At 38.6% G+C, this 23564-nt stretch overlaps 1 protein-coding gene across 3 annotated transcripts in view; it reads right to left on the reverse strand.

Annotated features, from left to right (window-relative positions):
* S1PR1 (sphingosine-1-phosphate receptor 1) overlaps positions 1-22157 on the reverse strand; it is a 39559-nt gene extending 17402 nt beyond the window's left edge. For all 3 annotated transcript variants that reach the window (XM_019623825.1, XM_019623824.1, XM_019623822.1), the window contains exon 1: positions 21986-22157. The gene's annotated coding sequence lies outside the window, so the exon portion shown is untranslated. The remainder of the gene's footprint in view (positions 1-21985) is intronic.
* Between the last annotated feature and the right edge of the window lie 1407 nt (positions 22158-23564).

Genomic DNA, 23564 nt, shown 5'->3' on the forward strand with positions numbered 1-23564 from the left:
CAAATATGGGAAGTCTCTGTACCTTCCACTCAATTTTTCTATAAGCAAAAAACTGCTCTAAAAAATAAAGTCTACTAAAATGTCTAAAAAATAAAAAATTACAGAGGCACCATTTGTTGACTTTGTCTAGGGTTCATTCTCCTGTACACAGTTACGTTAGTCTGTCAGAGTCTCATTGTTTCAGTTGAAGTCTTTCTGGGTTCTCCTGGGACACTCCAAGTTTTTATCTACATATTTTAAATCAGACCATCTTAATTTGTCCTCTTATTTTGAGAAATATCTGTTCAGCAAGTTTTGCATGATGAAGTAACAAGAAATTTTATTTACATAAATTATAAATATTATAGTCCTTGAAAATTTAATATCAACATGACAAAAGCACATTAATTCTTATTACCTGGAAAATGTAAAATTAAATCATTGAGACATCTAAATTAGAAAGTGTTTAAAACGTAAATTCAGCCTAATTTCTTTAAGATCCTCTGGATTACAAGAACAGGGTAACCAAATGTTCAGGAGATGGTCTTTGCTGAGTGAAAGGAATGGGTCGAAACCAGCTCTCATATATGTGAACTAAACAAATGATTCTCAAGTGCTTAAGAGATCTTACCATGTTTACTCAGAGCACTTAAGTATTGTTTAGACTCACCCAGTTAAGTAAACTTTGTCTTCACAGATTATTTTGCCCTCAGCCCATTCTAATTCTCATATATTCCACTGTCTGTTATTTTTTTAAAGATCTCTTTTTTGTGACAGGAGGGGAGTTGATAATTGAACATAGAGGCAGGGGGCTAAACAGATAAAATGATGTGTATGTGTTCTCACAATTTAGCTAGGAATTTCTAACTACGGGAGTTTTGTCTCCATCACTAAATTGAAACTGTTGAAAACTGAGGAATTTGGAAAGGTTATTATTATATGGTAATTACTCTCTTGGTATCCTGCTTACTTGAAATGAAAGTGTTTATTTTAATTAATAAAAAGGAAAATAATTGAAGCTTGTTATTTGAATGCACTAAAAGATAATTGTGCGCCAATCCAGGCCTTTGCACTTGCTATTTTCTGTCTAGCATGTTATTCTTATCTTCAAATAGCCCACACCCTCACTTCATTCAGGTCTTAGGTTAAATGTCATCTCCTCAGAAAAGCTGTACCTGTCCCCTATCTAAAAATGCACACATTCTGTCGGTACTCTATCTCCTTATACCTACATAATTTTTCTTTATAGCACTTAAATTATCACCCAACACATGATTTGTTTGTAATTTGTTTGTCTTCTCCCACCAGAGTGCAAACTCTACAAGTTAATTGCTTTGTTGGTGGCCCACAAGAGTCCCTGGGATAGTTGTCACTAAAATATCTGTTGAGTGAATGAATTAATATCACAAAAAGTTAGTGCTATTTCTTTCTCCTTAAACACCAAATGACTTTAAATTTATAAAGTAAATATTTTTTATTAAAAAAAATTTGTCTTTCTCTGACTGACTTATTTCACTTAGCATAATGTTCTCTAGTTCCATCCATATTGTTTTTATATATACATATAACCTCGGGACACGGAGTAGAGTGCGGGAACGGATTCAATGGAATTGTAATAGATAAGCATGATATCGGGGGTGGGAAGGCAGTGGATGGGGGGAGGGGGGTTGTTACTTTGTGAGGGTGAAAAGGGTAACTATTGCATTGTTCTGTACACCTGAAACTAACAATAAAAAAAAATTTATTAAAAGCCAAAAAGGAAGCATAGAAACCTCTAAACATCTAAAGTAAAACCTAGAGCTTTCATATAAATGTTTACTCCAAAATATATAAGGAACTCATGTAACTCAACAACAAAAAATCAAACAATCCAATTAAAAAATGGGCAGAGAACCTGAATAGACATTTCTCCAGAGGCCATACAAATGGCCAAAAGACATGAAAAAATGCTCAACATCACTAATTATCAGGGAAATGAAAATCAAAACCACAACGAGATATTATCTCACACCAGTTAGAATGGCTATCATCAACAAGACAAATAATAACAAGTGTTGGAGAGGCTGTGGAGAAAAAGGAACCCTCATACTCTGTTGGTGGGATGCAGATTGGTGCAGTCGCTATGGAAGGCAACGTGGAGGTTCCTCAAAAAATTAAGAATAGAATTCTTATGACCCAGCAATCCTTCTCTTGGGTATCTACCAAAAAAATCTGAAAACATTTATCCATAAAGATATATGTGTTCCTATGTTCATTGGAGCTTTGTTTATGGTGGCCAAGACATGGAAACAACCAAAATGTCCTTTGATAGATGATTAGATAAAGAAGATGTGGTATATATACACAATGCAATACTACTCTGCCATAAGAAAAGATGAAATTGTACCATTTGCTACAACATGGGTGGTTCTTGAGATTGTTTTGCAAAATAAGTCAGACAGAAATAAGTCAGACAGAAAAAGTTGAGAACCATATGATTTCATTGTGGTATATAAAACTGAAAACAACAAAGAAACAAGACAAACAAATGAAGAAACAAAAACTCATAGACAAACAATAGTTTAGTGGTTACCAGAGGGTAAGTGGGAAGGGGGGTGGTAAAGCGGGTAAAAGAGATCGAATATATGCTGATGGAAGGAGAACTGACTCTGGGTGGTGAGCACACAATGTGATAGATAAATGATGCATTACAGAACTGTACACCTGAAACCTATGTAACTTTACTAACAATTGTCACCCCAATAAACTTTAATTTAAAAAAGGAAATGTTTATGGACACCTTTAAACTACACCTCCCACTGACAATGTATCTGTCTTAGAGAAAGAATATCTGCAAAGTTAATACTAAATTATTAAGTTCAGTCAATCCAGTGAAAGAAGTCAGTCAAACCGGTTATTTGCCATTGCACAGGGAAGACCACTGGTCGCTTAGTTATACTTTTCACTATTGACTTGACTTTAGGTAACACAGCATTGAATCTCTAACTGAAAAACCCAGTGGCAAAAGTTGACTTTCTTGGGCTGGCCGAGTGGCTCAGCTGGTTAAGAGCTCGCTTGGGAGCACCAGCTCTGAGCAGCAGGGCTGCGGTTCGTGTCCCACATTGAGGGCCAGTGACACTGCCCTCTACAGCTAAGATGGTGAACAACAGCTTGACCTGGAGCTGGGCTGCAGAGAGTCGCTGGTAACGGTGTAGGCTGCAGCCCCTGCTGCAGTGGGCTGCCGTGAGCTACGTGAGTGGCTGGCAGCCAGCGTGAGTGGCTGGTAGCCGATGTGAGCTACCAGGAGCCGCTGTGAGTGACCGACCTATGACCGGCGACCGATTGCCTCACCTGGGAAGAGCACAATGATCATACCAACATGGGCCAGTGAAGCGACGTCCTCCACAACTAGACTGAAGAATAAAACAGCAATTTGTCTACCTGTCTGTGCCCCTTCCCCAATTCCCCAACACTGTTACTCTCCCCCCAATTCCCCAATAAAATCTAAAAAAAAAAAAAGAAAAAGTTGACTTTCTTCCTGGCCTTTCCCATTTTCCCTCACATCTTATCTTTCTGTGCTTTACTGTTTTATGACATTAAGGAAGACTTATTTATATGTTAATTCAATATACAAATACCCAGAACTACACATATGCTAATGCTGAATATAAAATCCCTCGTTTTCACATGCTGACAGTCTTGTAGGGACAACTGAGAAATAAATATCTACCATCCAGTGTAGTAAGTTGTGTGGTTCTGCTTCCCCAGCTGAATTTATGTTCTTATGCACCCAGGTTCTGAAAATGTTCCTTCTCTCCGAGACTTAATAGAATTTGGCACCTTAAGCCCAAGCTGTCTGAAACTCGAAGTCATTGAAACCTCTGTAGGGATGGAAATACAGCTAGAAAAACTCATTTCAAAACCCAATCAGTTTTCTAGAGAATTTGACACCTGATATATATTTGAGTCAGATTTTTCTTTTATTCTTGAAAAACCATCAAAATGCATCTTTAGGTTATGCAAAAGGAAAGTTAAAAATCCAAATCAGGGAAGGGTACTTTTGAGAAACTGGCTTTAGAGGGTGAAATTTCTATTGCCACAAAGTAAAAACAATCAAAAGTAGCCTATGTAGTATCTCCACTTCAGTATCTCAGGCACCTCAGACTCAACATAGCTACAATGGAACTCTTTCTTGATTTCCCCTTCCAAAAACCTCTGAGCTGCACAGCCACCCTCCACTGCCTCTCATCTTCCAGGTCTCAATAAATGATATCATCAGTCACCAGGATCACTTTGATCATCTTTTCCTTTACCAGCAGATCCAATTCCTTGGCAAGTTCCATCAATTCTATCACCAAAACGCATCTCAAGTCCATCCTGTTGTCTCTTCTTCCACTACTGTCACCTCTGCATCCAAACTGTTATCACCTTTCACTGAATTCCTGCAGTGCCTTCCTCAACTTCCACTCCTGCTCATTTTCAGTCTATTCTCCTCTTAAGAACCAGGAGGTTATTTTTTTCCTCTTTAAACGAGTAATTCCATTTTTTAAATTAATAAACTTTATTTTTTAGAGCAGTCTTAAGTTCACAACAAAATTGAATGGAAGGTACAAGGAGTTCCCATAACCCTCTACTCTGTACCTGCACAACCTCTGTCACTAACAACACCTCCCACCAGAGGGGTACATTTGTTATAATCGATGTACCAAAACTGATACACCATCATCAACCCAAAGTTGATACTTTACATTAAGGCTCACTCTTGGTGTTGTAGATTGCTTGTAAAGTGACTATAACAATAACAAAAAGTCAGATAATATTCCTTTCTTTTCCTCTGAAAAGGATATTTTGCAGAGAAAAAAATTATTCCCAATTATAATGCTATCATTCAACCTCTTGGGCCTCCTATAAAATAATTCATGGAGAGCCCATCAGCCCTTAATCATATAAGGAGCAGGGCACCTCTGCTACTTAGGTGATATTTTTGCTACAGAAACAAAAAAGGAAAATAGTTGGTGAATGGTTTTCTTTGTTCTAGTTTTACTTTACTCTGTGATACCTTTTGTACTTTCTTTAGACATATGAGTGTATAATCTTCAACAAGTTAACTGATCTTTCGAGTGTGGGCACAATTGACTCTTATTTTTAATAAGGATTAAACTTAAGTAGGTATTATATTAAAATGCAATTTCAGAGGAAACCTTTAAAGTTCTATTAAATACTGTAAGTAACTTTCTGAACTATGAACTTGAGAAGGTAGAGGTTTAGCCAGCACCCATTCTTGGATTTGTTCTTGGAACAGGAGGTGGGAATAGGTTCCACTGGGGCTCAAATCTTGTTGGAACTCTGCAAATAGTTAAGAATATGGTCCTATAATATACGTTATTTTTAAAAGCTATCAGGTCCAGTTCAAGTTACTTGGGATATATTAGTGAATAAAACAGAAAAAGATTCTTGCCCCTGTGGAGATTATATTCTAAAAGGGGAGATGTTAATTAACCATCAATATAATAATAAGTAAATTATATAGTATTAATCCATTCAAAATATATATTGAGTACATACTAGAAGCCCAGTAGTAAAACAGGCAAAGCCCTCTATCTCTGTGCAGCCTACTTTCTAGCAAGGGGAAGTAGATAACAAACATAATAAATAAGTAAATTATATAGTATGGTAGAATAGTGAAAACTAAGATATTTAAATCCAAAACAAGAAATGGTCAAAATACATTTTCTTTTTTTCCAAAAGTTTCAAAGGCCTGAATACTCTGAAAGCAAAAATTGCTCACTTGTTAAATAAGTTTTCTGCAAAAAAAAGTGTCCAGCCATAAAATCCCTTGTATTAATAGTAGATATATTCATTCAGTTATTGATCCATTTATTCCAAAAATAGGTATTAAGTGCGTATTTGGTGCAGAAGATGGCAGCAAACAGTACAGACACAACCCCGGCCCTCATGGGCAAATATTTTATACTCGTCCAAGAATTTCATGGAGAATAAGCAGATCTGGAAAAAAAGCACGCATCTATTGCATATAGCACATTTATCCTAAAGTTAATAATACTCTTTAAAGCAGTGGGTCTCAACCTTCCTAATGCCGTGACTCCTTAATACAGTTCCTCATGTTGTGGTGACCCCCAACCATAAAATTATTTTCGTTGCTACTCTATAACTGTAATTTTGCTACTGTTATGAATCGTAATGTAAATATCTGATATGCAGGATGTATTTTCATTGTTACAAATTGAACATAATTAAAGCATAGTGATTAATCACAAAAATAATATGTAATTATATATTGTGAAATATTTATTTCTAATAACAAATAAATGAAATTTTGTCTTGAAGCCGGGTACTCGTATGTGGGCATATCTGCATGTGGGCGGACCCACCTGGAGGTGGATAGGGGAGTGGTGTCTCGGTTCCTAAGACCATCAAAAATATGTGTTTTCCGATGGTCTTAGGCGACCCCTGTGAAAGGGTCGTTCAACCCCCAAAGGGGTCGTGACCCACAGGTTGAGAACCGCTGCTTTAAAGGCTTCTTTTGTGTTTTGGTCAACCAAAAAGTTCCTGAAATCCAAACCAGTGTTTCTAACTGGAGGGATGAAGAAAGGGTAACAGTCCTTGCTGCTGTCAATATTATTTGGTTTTCACTGTGACAAGGAAAACTTTACTGCTTTTTATCCAAGATGTGCTAACTGTCATGGTGGAAGGTGTCAAGGAAAAGCTGGTCCCAACTACACTCTCCTCAGGACAGACTGGTGAAGAAACAGTAGTTTCTACAGGAATTTAAGAACCACCTCTGGGGCCTCCTTTCAACCCTAGGTTCAGGTTAATATTATGTCCCAATGTCCAAATTGCGGAAATGATTTCAAAAAAGAAAATACCATATCCAATATCTTCATATGTCATAAAAGTCTCCAAAGACTTTTGTGGTAGAATCTGTTCTTTCTGCTGACCTATAGTCTCTTCTCCCTTCTCTTGGTCCTAGCACCCCACTTTTCCTTTGGCAAACCACCTCTCTCCATTCTACATGCCAGGACTGCCAATCATGTGACCCAGCTCCCTTGGCCAAGCAGTGTGCCTGGGACCTCAGCCAGGCCAGGCTGATTCTCCTGGGATTTGAATCTTGAGCAGGGTGATTCAAGGTCATAAAATATTTGTAGCCAAGGCTTTTTGATGGAGGAGCCCTGAAGAAATTGTCCCTTCGTTCTTGCCATCTAGATTCCCGAGCTTAACTAAGCTACCACATATATCCTTCAAGTAAAGTCCAATTTTATTTAAATATGTCTGAATTGGTTTGTTGCTTGTGACTGAGGGAGTTCTAATATACCTACCTATGTAAATAGATTGAAAAATGTAATTTTTAAAATTATTTGACCTCTGAAAATGTATTTATTGAATGGCAAAAATGAGAATTCATTTTTTGTCTTGAGAGTCACTCAGAAATTCACTCCTTATGGCAGAGAAGCACAGTTTAAATCTATATGCAATAAGCATAACTTTTCTCAATGTAGTGAGAAAAATGTATTCTTATTAAAAATGCTATTTTTAAAAAAGGAATTATAAATAGGTACCCTTTTTATGTAAAACCTCTAATGTTCAACTAAATATTGTAATGAACATAAACTCCTACCTCCAAAATGAGATAGTTATAGCAGAAGTCAAGTGAGTCACTGTATAGGTGTATGTGGGACCAACTGCCATAGTCTCTTTACAAAAAATGCCATATATGTATACATGTATATATGTGTATAGACACACACATATTTACCTGTGTACAAAAACAATATCTACTTATTCTACATTTAGGAACCCATTCTTGGAAGAGAGTTTAATTCTAATTGGAAATACTTCCATTCTGATAACTGGCCAGCTTTCTGACCGTTTCCTAATTTATGAAAAGGAAGTAAACCAGATCCGGGTGCACCTTTTTCAACATAACCTTGACCACTGGCTTCTGATTTTTAAATTTCTGAATTGGCATCCTAGTTAGATATAACCAGGAAAGTTTTTGAAAACTTCAGGATATAATACTGATGGTGAAAATGTGGCCAAATAATAATAAACAACACTAATTTGATAACCTATGTTTTCCAGATAGTGCTTTACAGTTCGTCAAACTTTTTGTGCATACCGTACTCATCAGATTCCAAGCAAGTAGGAAGCTGTTACTTTCCCTAGTACCTAAGAGGTAGGTGGTAGAAACTGTGTTACCAGAGCCCCATGGAAGGTTAGAGCCAAGAAAGAGGGACCAGCCAGCTGCTGCCAAAAATGTGGTACTAAAGCAGTGAGAGAAGGCAGAATTATTTTGTGCCTTCTTCTCCCCGCCTTCTGATCCAGTGCGTAGCCAACCAGAAGCCAGATGGCAAGGGGGTCCTGGTAATGCAGTTAATAGGAGGCAGCACATTCTTAAGGCACAGACAAGCGCAGGGAAGGAGGGCAAATACATCTGGGAGAAAACCGGAGAATAACTAGCCACATTCATTGACTCAGAATAGAACAAGCCCAGAGAGATTAGTGCCTGATTAAATTTACACAACTCATAATCCCCAATTCGAGATTGAAATACAAATTTCCAGACTCTCCAAAGCCAGTGGTTTTCCAACATGTTTTAGTTAATGGCTTAGTTGCTGATGACCGAGAAGAATTGTGTTGCTTGGGTCCAATATTCTGTTTTGTTTTAAACTGAGCTACCTCAAGAGGGTCCCTAAGGAGGTCCTTTGTTGCATATCTACCATGGGAATTTGGCCCACAAGGCAGATTTTCCAATCAACCGGTGAACAAACAATGATGATGACTGTCCTGCCCTGGTGAGGTCAACAGAGAGACACTGAGAGTTATGGGGCATTGGAGAGGAACTGGCAGCAAAGAGGACGCCCAATGGCTGTCAGCAACACCACTGGAGGCAAGAGCTTGGCCAGAGGCAGCAGCTGGGCGGAGTTCGAATCGACCCTCTCTCTCACTATCTGGGGTATCAGGTAACTCACCTGAATCTCCACTTACTCATTATTGGGGATAAAAATACCTACCTCATAGAGCATCAGCTCTATGAAGACTAAAATAACATCTGTAAAGTGCTTAGTATGATGCTTGACAAATAGTTCTAATGAACAATATCTACCATTTATTGGGCTCTTAACATGCTATTGCTATCCCTAAAAAACATTAAAGTGCTTAATAGCCCTCATTTTCCAGATGTGGAGACTGAGGCTTCGAGGATAATTTGCCTAAGATTGCACAGCAAACATCAGTGCGGAGATCTGAATTTAAAAGCTTCTACGCTACAGTATTACAGAGCTCCAGGCAAGATGGTGTTTCAGTGGTATTCCTGGTGGGTCTCAAGCCAGAAGCTTTTAAAATATGCGTAAACACATGTTTTCTCAAACTCTTCCAGGTTGGCGCAATGTGGGGGAAGGTTATACACCTTTTTCTGGCTATTGCTCTCATCAGTGTGTCTCGTCCATTGTTGACATTTCAGGGCTAGCACCAGCAATGTTACTGTTTTTTAAATAAAGCCCAGTTTGCCCTTGAGGACTATGCCTTTCACCATGGGATAATTGGTTTGGAATCCCAATGCCATTATTTATCATCACGTGGAGCTGATTTGCAAGGAATATGGCTTTGATGCTTGAGGATTGGCTTTGCGCCAAGAAGTCATTGTTGGGGATTGTGGTTGTTTGATGTTAAGATGCAATCTGCTGAGGAGCTGACTAGGCCTATTAATAGGAGTTCAAACACAGTGTCACAAGCTTAACTGTGAGGGCCTGGAGAGAGAGGCCTGAATAACAATGCTGAGAGAGCCAGGAGGTGTCATTGGACAGGACAGTGTGACCTCGACACCATGATAAGAACTCACGAAGGCATCTGAAACATGCCAGCAGTTCCTCTCCACACCCACTCTCACTCAAACTCACTATTTTGGGCACTGACATCGCATGGTATGCCACAATTAGGTGTCTGTCTTTCCCACAGGATAGAGCTCCCTAGAGACAGGGATTATGTCATTAATTCAAAAAGTATTCAGGGGGTGTCTCTTACCACTGCCAGGCATTGTATGAGGAGCCAGGAGCCTTATTTGTCTTTGTACCCAGCACCTCATACAGAGGCTAGCACATGACAGGCATTCAATAAGTGTTATGGGTAAAATATTACTCACCAAAGGTGCTAAATGCAAACACTGCAGTGACTTGAATGTGCTGTTTCCTCAAAATTCGCTGTAATAACCAAGCCTTTTGAATTAGAAAAGTCAACAACGTGTGGCAAATATGACAGAGCTATTTAATACATGTCTATCCATCTTGTGGTTAAAAGCTAAGGCATTCCACTTGATCAAATATTGTGGTTTAAGAGTTAAGTCTGTATTTGGTAATATCCACTGGAAAATAAACTCAATACCTAAACAAAACATAAATCATTCCTTGCTGATTAAAAGGTGATGTGTATCTCATGGCTATCATTAAGCAATGGTTTATCACTGTACAGACGCTAGCTATGCATTGGGCTAAGAGCTTGGATTAATAAATGCCCTTTCTCTTACTGACATTTAGTTTTTACACTCAATTAATGATACATAATTATGATGAGACCCCCTTAGGCTACTGTCAATCATTTCCAGAAAATCATTAAAGAAGAAAAAAGAACCCTGTATCTATGAAGGTTGTTTGTGAAAGCAACAGAAACTGACTAAATTAAACATAAAAGAAATTCATTTGAAAGATAATGAGCAGTTCTTAAAAGGGACGGTTGGAAGCCCCAGTTCAGAAACCAGTGTCAGGAAACAAGGAAGTTTAAGCAGAAGGAAACAGCACAGGTCTTGCCACCGGAACTGTGTGGATATACTGTCACTGGACCCTGGCTGCCACTGCCCTATGGTGAAGAATGTCTAAATGGTCTCTGCGACTTGGAGCTGGAGCCCACATGGGCTTAGCAGAGATCATATGACCACAGTCCATATGTCACAGTATCAGGAGAGGAAGGATCTGGCCCCTTGAACTTCTGTAGCAAGAATTTGGGCTCTGCCTCCCATAAGCCTTATCCACTAGGGGAGTCCAAAAAAAAAAAAAAAAGCAATGTCCATTATATAGACGTGGTGACATTAAAACAAACTATATGGTTTGTTACGAATACCTTATAGTAAAAATAAATCTACAAAAATATAATGTGATAGGATAAAAATACATTAAGTCAATAAGGGCACAGTAGGTTGAATAACGTCCCCTCTCCCTGCACAAGATAGCCACATTCTAATCCTTGAAACTTCTGAATAGGATGCTTCTATGCCAAAAGGGACTTTGCGTGTGTGATTAAGTTACAGATCTTGAGATGCAGAGATTCACCTGGATTACCTGAGTGGGTTCAATGTAATCACAAGGGTCCTTATGAGGGAGCAGAAGGATCGAAGTCAGTACAAGAACATGTGATGGTGGAACCAAGAGGTTGGAGAAGTGTAGTAACTAAGGGGTCATGAGCCAAGGAATGCAGTCAGCCTTTGGAAGTAAGAAAAAGCAGGGAATAGATTGTCCCCTGGAGCCTTCAGAAGGAACCAGTTGTGATGACATCTTGATTTTAGTCCTTATCATAAGACCCAATTTTGAACTTCTGACCTATAGAAATATAAAAGAATAAATTATGCTGCTTTAAGCCACTTACTTAGTGGTGATTTATTATAGAAGCCATAGGAAACATTCAAAGGGTTAAAAGAAAATCCTAACTATTTAAACTTTGTAGTAAAAAGCAGAATTCCAGATAAATAGGAGATTCCAGAAACTGGGAGATAGAATACATAGACACTTCATGCTTGTTAATTGCAGTTCTTCCTTATCATCAATGTGACTGTGGCTTATTTTACTTTATCAGCCATAGTCTTTGCAAATGGGATCAACATGGTGGTATTCTGGACACAACTCCAAGAGCCCATATGTTCCTATGACCTGGGAATGTGTCTACAAGCATATAAGAAAGAGGGTATCACTGCACTGTATACTTGAAGCTGATGTTGAATAATATTGTATGTCAACTATAATTGAATACATATATAGTCACAGGATGTGGAGTATATATAGTGTGGGGAGTGGAGTCAATGGAATTGTAAAAGATAGATATGATATGGGGGTGGGGGGAGTGGGGCAGCAGATTTGGGGAGGGAGGTTGTCACTTTGAGGGGTAAAGAGTATAACTATTGCACTGTGATATACACCTGAAACTAATTTTTAAAAAATAAAATAAATAAATATGCAAAAAGAAAAAAGAAGAAAGAGGGCATATCTATTACCAAATATAATGTGAGGACAAAAATTAGGAAAAAACTGAACTACGCTTAATTGTCACCTGATTTGATGAACTTTCTAATATCATTAAACTTCTTTTATAAGGGTTAAACTTACAGAATGTACCACTTTGACCATGGAGGAGAAACAAAGCAGGGGTAAATAGTTAAAATTCATATATTTTAAAATAACTCAATAAGTCGTAGAAATTTACAATGAAACATTAAGAGAGACATAGTCTTTTTAAAGTATGTTTTTAAATATTTTGAAGTTTGAAACAAGTTTCTTGAATATTAAACAAGATTCTTTAAATTAAATTTAATAAGCTATTTGAGGGGAGAAGTCTTCTCATTATATAATAAAATTTCTTCCCTTTATCCCCCCTGGGCAATTAATAAAAACTGTTTCTATCCATAAGAGTTCCTAGACATCTTATGATAACCAGTCTCTCTACCCCCATCCAGTTTCCCTTCAGATAGAAACCTGTAATTCTGATTTTTTATCTAGTGTGCTATCAAAGCACTATATTAAAATCAATGGGGCCACAGAAGGTAAAACATATTTCTGGAGGCCAGGTCCCTCCCCTCATTTGTCTGTGTGTTCTGGTTATACACGTACGTAAGGACATCCAAATAGTCTTTTAGCACCAATGGCAACTGAGTTAAGAGTAAACACTTTAACACTTAAAATAACTCTCTCATTTCAGTGAAATGACAATGGAGGGTTTAGTTCTTTAAGAGTAATTTGAAAACTAGATACAATGAAATATAATATTCTGTTATATAGAGATAAAGAAAGGCATATCAGTGATGTAGATGTATCATATAAAGTAAAAGCAATATTTAGCACTTTTGAAAGAAAGAGAATAAGTTGATAGGAAATGTTCTTTACATTAGTAATTTGCTTTTGCGTAAAAACCAATCCTGGTTTTGTGTTATCCTTTCCATAACAGTTAGGTGAGATGGATCAGTTTTTTATTGCTGTTCATTGAGTTTAACAATTCCATATCTCCTTCTCTCAGAGACAAACTGGACATCTGATTCAAAGAAAAATAATTAAGTTACATTTGATTGACTAAGTTATATAAAACTCAATAAGTTATATCGTGGCTTTAAAGTGCCAAAGCTAAGTGTTATTCTCCCCAAATTGTACCATTTTGAAAAGCACCTAATCATATCATTCATAAAAGTCACAGTTTACAAAAAATAAAACAATCATTCTCATTTCTCTGAGCAAGACTTCACTCAAGCAATGTTTTAACTTTTAGTGAATATTGGAAGCAATAGTTTAGCTTTCATGAAATTATTATACATTGATATATTTTAATGCAATATAGATGATTAATTCCTATGGTAGTAAAGTTAATGATTTATATTGCTACGTGATTCTATTTCCTAGAATTAGGAAATTCCTAGAATTAGGAAATTCCTAGAATTAGAAGCAAACTCTGGCTATGTTGATTCTTGCTCATCAGAGTTGAGACTTATTCTTGTTCCAGAATTAATTAATTGGGAGGCAGGTAACATATATTAGGCACATGAATTACATTTTGGGGCAAGGCCTGGAACTGAGTTTTGCTGTGAACAGCCTGTGTATCTGCTGCATCCAGAAGTAGGCCTGGGTGCAAAGAGCCTCTGATTTTCAGCATTGCCTGCCAACATCTTGATCTCAGCCTTCCAGCCTCCACAGCTATGAGAAAATACATTTTTGTTGGTTAAGCCACCCAGTCTGTGGTATTTTGTTATAGCAGTCCTAGCAAACGTATACACTAGGGATCTTTCGAGGATGATCAAAGGGTTGCTATCAGTAGATACACTGAGATAACAAGTTAAATTGGGATCATGCTGGACAAATCAGGATTAATAGTCAAACTAATGTTAAGCTCTAGAATAGCCTGCCCCAAGGAGAAGATGGGAGAAAGCGCAAGGCATTCCAGACTAAGGGAGCTCTGGAGCATTAAACGACCTGGGTATGTTTAAGAAACAGCATAATGAGATTTGTGTGTTTGGAAGAGCACGCGGGTGGCATGTGGTAGAGGGATTGTTCAGTATAGAAGGAAGCTAAACAGGAGGCTATTGCAAAGGTATTGGAAGAAGATGACAGCCTGCCTGAATTAAGGGAGTTACAATAGAGGGGTGGGGTGGGGTGGGAGGAGACAGGTGCAAGGAGTGTGATAAAAATAGAACCAATAGGGCCGGCCGAGTGGCGCGATGGTTAAGAGCTGGCTTGGGACACCAGAGGGCCCTGGTTGGGATCCCACATATGAGGGCCAGTGACACTGCCCTCTACAGCTAAGATGGTGAACAACAGCTCAACCTGGAGCTGGGCTGCCGAGAGTCGCCGGCGACAGCGTAGGCTGCAGCCCCTGCTGCAGTGGGTTGCCATGGGCTACCGTGTGTGGCCAGCAGCCAGCGTGAGCGACCATCCAGAAACCAGCGACTGATCTGCCTCACCCGGGAAGAGCACAATGATGGTGCCAACTTGGGCCAGTGAAGCAACGTCCTCCACAACTAGACTGAAGAACAAAAGGACAGCAACTTGTCTGTTCCCATCCCCCCAATTACCCATCACTGTTCCCATCCCCCCAATTACCCAATAAAGATCTTTAAAAAAGAAAAATAGAACCAATAGGACCTGGTCACAGAGTACATGTAAGGGACAGGGAGAGGGCAATAAAACAAGTTTGGGCTTGGGTTACTTAGTCAATGGAGATGCCATTTACCGAGATAGGAAATAAGGAGAAAGATCAAGTTTGAAGAGGAACTTATAGGTCCATTCTTAAAATAGTTAATGGTGGCCCCAGGCGTATAATTTTTAGGTTCTGATTCTAAAATATGTAATATAATAAAGTTAGAGTTGACTAAAATTAGAATTTGAAATATTTGTTAAAAATGGAAATCTCCAACTCTTCTTTGAAAAGATCAGTTAATTTAAATCATTAGTAAAATAATGTACCAACTATGATTTTATATTACTCAAAATTACTTCTAGACAGTAATGATAACTCTTACGTTTAAACATCTTGTATTATTTAGAAACCATGAGAACACTTACTCTCACTACAGATATAGGCTATCTATGCTCGGCACAATGTTTGGTTGGGCATGTCAAGTTTGGGCCGTTTGAGGTGTCAGGGAAATTTAGTCAACCTTGAAAGAAATTATTCACTTGCTTCTTGGATGTTCAGTCATTGAGATCTTCCCCTTTTCATGAATCATCAGTCTTTCAGTAACTGTATCAATAGGCGTCATTGATTCATTAAACAAAGAGATATAATAAGCCTGCCTGCTCCCTAGAAGGCATTGACAGGTCTGGGGGACATAGAGTTAGATAGAACTGTTGCCCTCAAGTTGCTCAACTTCTCATGGAGGAACCAACAAGAAAACTGATTATTTCAGGGGTTGCAATTGCTTTAATAGAACAATGTAACCAATCCTTAGACAAAAAGCAGGGTTACTCCTCAGTACCCCAGCCCTACCATATACTCATATTATAAAGAATAAGGTTACATTTTTCATATTTCTTAGTGGGAAGACAATTATAACATGTAAAGTTGACTAAGAAGTAACAATATAGGCGTATTATTTAAAGACATGGAGCCAACCATTCGAAGAACTAAAAATAGAAAAAGTTTCAAGTGATTGCCTCTGGGAAAGAAACTGGCAGTGGGGAGGGGTCATAGGTGACTATCTGCCCAGAGAAGATAGTCAGAAATGTTGGCATGGATAGGATGGCCAGGTAGAAAGTGTAGAAGACAAAGGTGATGACAGAGACTTGAGGAATGGTTTACTTGAAAAATGTTGGAATATTAGGAAAGCTTAGTGAGAGACAGAGAAGGTCACCCAGAGAAGTGAGAGGAGAACCAGAGTCATGGCTTGAATGGATCCAGGGAAAAAGAGAATTCTAATAAAAGCTGAGGTCAACAGTATTCAGTGAAGCAAATGAATTAAGGAAAATAATGACTGAGGGGGCTGAATCCTTGTCTGTGAATCCTTGTCTGTCACCAGAAATGCTTCAGTAAAAGGCAGTTAGAATAGCAGATGAGCCTGAAGGGCACTTGACACAAGTCCCCACACATTTTAAAGGTAGATAGAAAAGTCAAGTCAAGAAGAAACTGTAAGGCTACAGATGGAATAGAAGTCAGAGAAAAGGTAGAAAAAGGTCTGAAGTGAAACAAAAACAAGGCTATGGCTGCATGAGAAACTGACTGCCCAGAGCCGAGCACTTTCTTTGACCCAGGTCCCAGAAGGCCTTATTAAGGAGGGTATATGCAAAGCACTTTATGCCTCAAATCGTGAGTCACAGTTATTCTGCAGTGGAATGTTGGGGGTGGGATAGATTTCCTTTAAAAAACACAGATTACATCCTCCTTCTGCCCAACCACTTTCTGTAACTCTATGTTGCTCACCCAATGCTTTCTAAGCTTCTTCTCATTAAATTGGGTCCCTAAAATATTAATTTCTGCTGTTCTCAAAATAAATCCACACTGTCTCCCAAAATTTCTCTTAATTTCCACATCCGCCCTTTTGCTTGCATGATTTCCCTTGCCTAGACTCCTCCTCTTCTCTCTGGTTCTTCAGCTACCCAAACTTCCAATGCTTGTATTGAATGTCATCTTCTCTGTGAAGTTTTGCTTTACAGTCCAGTTCTTATAACAATTATTTTGGGTTACTCAATATGAACTTAGATTTTATCTGCTATTGTTCAGTTTTATATTATAAGCTTCCTGAGGGCAAAACAAAAAAATCTATATTTGTAAAACACCTCGCATAACAATGTTGTCAAATAGATGTACTTTTAAATTGAGGTATCTAAGTGTAGAGCTTGACGAGTATTGAAAAACATATAGATCTGTGTAACCCACCCACCATATCAATCAAGGGAGCATTTCCAGCACAGTGTCTTGCAAAATGTGCTGAGGAGACATCAGGCTTGGCACAGGCAGGACCAGGAGAATTCATCTTATATTTGAGGCCTGTCTAAAGGGGTTGTATCACCTGAGGTCAGATGGAGTGAAAAGTCAAATACTAAAGTGGGGGCAGCAGGGACAAAGAGACAGTATTTCGTAAGACTGAGCAGGTTTGGGATTGTGCAATCCTATGTGTTATGCAGGCAAGGTTCAGTGACCGACAGGCAGGGGCACTGGGATGGGGATGCCAAAGTCAGCTTTAATTCTCTAGCTGGGAGAACTTGCCCTCAAATCCTAGAAAGTAAGGGTTACAGTGTGTGGTGCTCCTGCCTGAGGTCTGAGGTGAGGAAATTTCTGGGAGAATCTTATTAAAAACATTTGCTCACTGCCTTCCTGGCTGCTGATAAAAGCGACATCTTGGCTGACCTGGATATTTTGCTGTGTTATGTTAGCAAAATGTCCCACTCAATTCCCCAAATGAAAATTGCATTTGACAAGAATGTGTGAAAAGGCTGGTGGATGGATCCCAACAGAATACTTGTCTACGTTATGTGATATTGCTTCTACCTCACATTTAAACAGAGCTGTCCTTTGTCGAGCATCAAAGGGCTCAGAGTGCCTACTGAATGTGTCCACCTGGCTGCCTATGTGGAATCCTGAATGTAACGAGTTCTAGGCAGAACACCTGTTCCCTCTCCCCTACCTAGTCTTCCTCATTCTAACAAACGTCATACAATTGTTTACACCAGAGTCCTAGGAGTCTTCCTTGATTCTTGCCCTTTCCTTCATGCTCAATGTCAAGTCCACCAAGACCTGCCAGTTATACCTTCAGAATGTGTCCTGGTTTTGTGTGGCACAAGATTAAACAGCCAAGGTAGTGGGGTCAGATCACCTGGGTTTGAATCTTCACTCTAACAGTTGCGTGCGGAGTAACCTGGACAGGTGTGTCAGTTTCCTGGCATGTAAAGTGGAAATAACAATAGCAACTATTTCATAAGGTTGTGTGTAGCAATAATGTTAACACATATAAAGTACTTGAAATTAAGCCTCAATGTACTAGGTGCTCAATTAAAGTTAGTACTATCTTTCAATCTGCCATCTTAACCCTACCCTATCTTCTCTCACCTAGATTATTGAAACCATCAACCTCTGCCCAGTTTCCCTGCTTTTGCCCTCTATCGTCTATACAGCTACCAAAACGCACTTTTAAACACAAGTTAGATCAAGCCATTCACCTGTTCAAAATCCTCCAACAGCTTCCCAGTCACAAAAGAAATCCCAAGTCCTTACCATGGCCACAGGGCCCGGGCTGGTCTGGCTTCTGTTGCTAACTCACCATTTAGAGCTCTCTCTCTCTTTGCACTGGCTTTACTTTTAACGTTTCCCTTCCTACTAGTTAATGAAGGAAGTCAATTTATATTTTATACAATGCTCAAAGGATCTAGTGTATGGATCTAATTTATAGATAAGGGATCTACATGGGTATGAATGAAAGTAAGTTGCTTATTTTAAATTTTAGCAGAAGATGCCCCATTTCAGAAACTATGATTATTGGAACAACACAGTCTCTTCTGCATTTAAAAAAATAAGCCATATACTTGTGCTTTACCCAATTAGCAGTATTTTTTCCAGTTAAGAACGAAGAGGGAAGAACAGGTTTTTAAATATGAGTCTTTAAAGGGCTCACAGGAAACTGCCTACTTAGTCACTTGTCAGAACAAGCCTCGCCCTTCCACATTTTGTTTACTTTCTGTTTTCCCTATTTATTGTTTTAAATTGAGTTTCCATTCCTCTAGTGAGCACCATGTTCCAAGCAAAGGTGGGAAATTCAGTTCATACACTCACTACCCACTTCGCAGTTTTTCTATCAGGAGCTATTTAGTATGAATCAGGGGTATGGCAGGAAAGAAAGGATAGGAGGACTGAGGAGCTGACGCGTGGACTGGGAGGGCCTACAGCCCTGAAAGGGTGCTGTTGTTCTCCCATGGCCTATCCCTATAGTGTGGAGGCGGTGAGGAAAGCCAACAATGCGCCCTAGGATTTTTTCAGTGCTTGATATAAAGAAAGAGTCACTCAGGATTTATCTTTGAAGAATTAAAAAAACAAAGCAAAACTGACATGAGCAATATACCTTGGTTTAACTGACACTTGAAAAGTATACTCTGTTTTTTTTTATCATTTCTTGAAACTAAGCTCTTTTGTGTCTTAGCTACAACCTATGAGTTGTGTTTTAGCTATGGGAAAACTCTAAGAGGAAATACCAGGAAGAATTAAGTTTTCAATTTTCTTTCTTTAGTGTCTTTGCTTGCAAATAAAATTAGCATTAAATCCTCTAGAAGAAGTCAGTACTACTCATATCCCACTTAGGTAAGCCAAATGACATACATGCTTATCTGGAAACCAAAGGGTTCCTTTCACTTTTACTATTTTTCCACACGAAAGTTTCAAAGAACCCTAGAATATTTCTCAAAAAGACAGCCATGTAGGTGCATACACCCAAAGGTACATGAGAAATGGGGTTCTCTGGTTAATGAACTTGAAAGGTTAAACATTTTAAAGTTCTTTAAAAGATGATCAGATCCAAGATAAAATATACAGAAAGGATCTTCATAAACATTGTCACCGGTATAAAAACTAGACAAAACATTTGACAAGACAAAGACAACTTGAGCTGTAACACATACAAAACTCCCAGCTGCCACAATATTCCCAGATAGCACAAGAGAACAGGATTCCATTCCTGTGATGTGTGGGAGTTAATACGCAGAAAAGAAAACAACAGCTTATGGTTAGTAAAGGCACAGTAAGAAAATTTACACATCATATCATATCTGACAGGAGGATAATATGGATCAGGTTTAATCCACTGAGGACTTATTATAAGGTATACGGTACTGGGCTCTGTGGAACTGCGTCCTCTCTTAGGCTATGAGAGTTAAACATGCAACATAACAAGCCAGAAACAAAGATATGAAAAATAGCCACCCAGCCCTTCTCCAAAACAATATAAAAAGTCCTAGGCTATGTGGAATAGAAGAAAAAGATTAATATATAAAGGCACACACATTAATAAAGAAAAAATGTTGACAGACTTTACAAAAATTACAGTCAGGTTAAGTGTGTATCTTGAAGGAAGTGATAACAGTGGTTTCTCAGGTACGGCAAAGTAAAGTGACCGATCAGAGAAGACGCAACCACAGAGCAGAAAGCTTTGCCTCTTTCCCTTGATAAATATACACTGAGTGCTTCCTATGTATATATCATGCTGCTGTATGTGAAACACTTAAACAAGTTAAAAGATGTGATTTTGTGACCTCTTGTAGGGTTTGCATTTTTACATGCACAATCTGAGGTTTGTATCCAAACCTCAGAACTATTTTAAAAGCTATTTTTAGTTTTAATCTTTTTAAATATATAAGATATATAAGAAAATTAAAACGCTACTGCGAAGCAATTGCTGAACTCATCTGGCCTAAAAGCAATTTATGGTAGAAAAAAATGTAGTGTTGTTCGTATGCACGTGTAAATGAGTGTATGTTCCATCCGTATGTGCATATGTGTTGGGCACGGGGTAGGGGGGGAGGCGGTGCCCGTTTAACCGAGCAGATTACCTCTCACCTCATAACTGCTCCTCCTCACTTTCACTTTTTTAGATTATTTGGCCACATATTTTGGTGAACGGAGAGTCTTTTTATGTTCTCTTAAACATAGGCTTGTTGGTGAACTTCACAGATCACTTGTTTTTTAAAATAATTTCAAAAGGACAATAGCTTTTGAAACTAGCAAAGTTTCAGCCTGAAGAACAATGAATAATGATATTTAAAAAGCTGAGTATCACCTTCACCGTTGATATTTACAGCGCATGTGGTAACATGTAATTACACACAAGGCTTTTATGTGTAGCAAGTTTGATCACCTATAAAATATGATTTAACTGAACTTTTTACATCTAGTTTTCTAAGTCCTTATACTGAGTGAAAGAAGGTAGGCCAAAAAAAAGAAAAGTACATGCTGTATGATTACATTTATAGACAATGCAGTTATCTCTAGTGACAAAGTGGATCAAGTTGTCGCCTGGGAGAGAGGACAGAGGAGAAGGAGAGGAGGGGCTACAAAGGGACACAGAGAAACTTTTGAAGTGCTAGAAATATCTGTTATCTTGATTTTGATGATGGTTTCACAGGTGTATCGATAGGTTTAAACTTATCAAAATTGCATACTTTAAATATATGCAGTTTATTTTCACTAATTATACCTCAAGAAAGCTTTTAAAACATTCAATGTTGGCTTGTCAAGTTATTCCTGACAAATGAACAGAGATAATATAACTACTGTATAATACACATATATGGGAATTAGGGTGAAAAATAAAAATAAAACCAGAAACGTATGACTGGAGGAAGATAGGTCCTTTGATGTTGTATCTGGAGGTCATGTCTCTAGTGACTTATCACTTTAAACTTTGCTAGCAACCCCGAACAGTTTGCTTTCATCACCACAGAACAAATAACTTTCCGAGTCCGCATAGAGCACTGTTTCCTATGGTCTCTCAAGAAGCTAATGCTAGACAATAGTTCATAGGATTGTAGCTGCATAAGCCCTGGAACCGATTTGGTAGCTTTTATTCACAAGGGGCGGGGGAATGAAAAGCAATGATTCAAGGACAGAAGACAGTGTGGTACCTTCTCCTGATCATTAATACTGAAAAGAAGGGAAAAGTTTTTCAAAAGATAGGAGTTTGGCGTTTAGGGCATTCTTGCGATCTATTGTATACTACAGCAAAGTGATATTTCAAAACGCACATCTGATCATGTTTCTGCTTAAAGTCCTACAGTGGCTTTGGACTCACCACCGCCTTTAGGAGAAGTACTTAGCAGGTTTTCCAGCTGCTTCAGGATTTGGCGTTGGTCCACCTTTCAGCCTCAGCCCATCTCTGTCTCCTACTCAATCTGCAGCATTCTGAATGCCTGTTGTACCTTAACTCATCAAAGCCTTTTCATGTTTCATGCAGTTTGGTTTCTCCAGGAAGCAGACGCGGGCACAGTTTAGTGTTCAGGATGTTTATTAGGGAGTGCTCTTGAGAGCAACGCCCATGGAAGGGAGGGGGCGGAAGCAGGATTGGGAAGAGGGAGAAATCAAGCTGTGATGCAAGTCCCACAGCCTCAGCCTACCGTGCTAGGTGCTGGGAAACCGAAATGGCCCATCAGAGTTGGCCAGTATGTACACGACCTCGGGTGAGACATCCCTCTGCAGCTGAAACAACGCCAGAAGGATAGGCCGGCACTGCCAATGCCTGGGACAGTGAACCCTTACCTTAAAGAGGAATCTTTCTGGGGCATTTGTATGTCCACCTCACCTTGGTATTTACCTTGCATGAAACTCTGTTTTCCTCCACTTCATCTAGGTCATTTCTGCTCCTCCCTCAGATCTCAGCGTAATTCTCTCTTCTTCAGAGAGAGCCTCCCAAATTCCCCAACACGATTGGCTTCCCTACCGAGTCAAACTCCCCACATTTCTTTAGTGCCATCTTGTCATAATCCTTGTCATACTTCATTGTGGTCAGTCACTTATTTCTGCTTTCTTCTTTACGATGGTAATTCCATGAGCACAGAGATAACTTCAGTAATATTTACTCCCGATCTTCAATTCCTACTACATTGTTGGCACCTACTAGGCACTTAATAAATATTGACTGAATAAATGAATGAATCCAAGGTTCAAAGAGCATTGCAAGGAGCAAACGCCGTTACTAATACGTGTGTTTTGGTATACTCATATACGAAGACTCATTGCTGCATGGTGAGGGAAAACTTCATTCAGGCTCCATAATTAGACTGCCCACTCCAACAGTCTCAGCTCAATCACATTCTAGCTGTGTTACCTTGGAAAATTAATTAATCTCTTTAAGCCTCAATTTCTTTATCTGTGATAATTATTTATGATAATCTAGTATCTGTAATAATTACAGTAGCAATAATAGTATCTTCCCCATAATGCTACTGGGAAGGTTTGGTGAAAGAATCTATGTATAGGGTTTATCATAGCTCCTGGAATATAGTAAGGCATCAGTATAAGTTAGCTATAATTGTTATTATGGTTTGGCTTTTAGCTATAAGTTCATAATATACCTTAAGAAAGAGAAAAATATTAGGAAAAAACTTTTTTATGTTTCCTTTTGAAAAATGCATCAAATAGTAATCTTAGAAAAGTTAGAACTTTGGATTTCCCTACACGTGCATTACAGTTTAGGATTGCTTTTTATGTGGTTTTATATATAGGAGATAGAGAATAGCATTACCTTCTCATTACTTAGGGTCTTCTAAGGTCTTAAATAAGTCCTGTTCCTGTCTTCTCCACTCACACAACACTGACCTGCTTGTAATTTACAAGTAGTGGTGTGTGTGTGTGTATGTGAGAGAGAAAGAGAG

This window comes from Hipposideros armiger, unplaced genomic scaffold, assembly GCF_001890085.2.
Source record: "Hipposideros armiger isolate ML-2016 unplaced genomic scaffold, ASM189008v1 scaffold_563, whole genome shotgun sequence".
NCBI classification, from domain to species: Eukaryota; Metazoa; Chordata; class Mammalia; order Chiroptera; family Hipposideridae; genus Hipposideros; species Hipposideros armiger.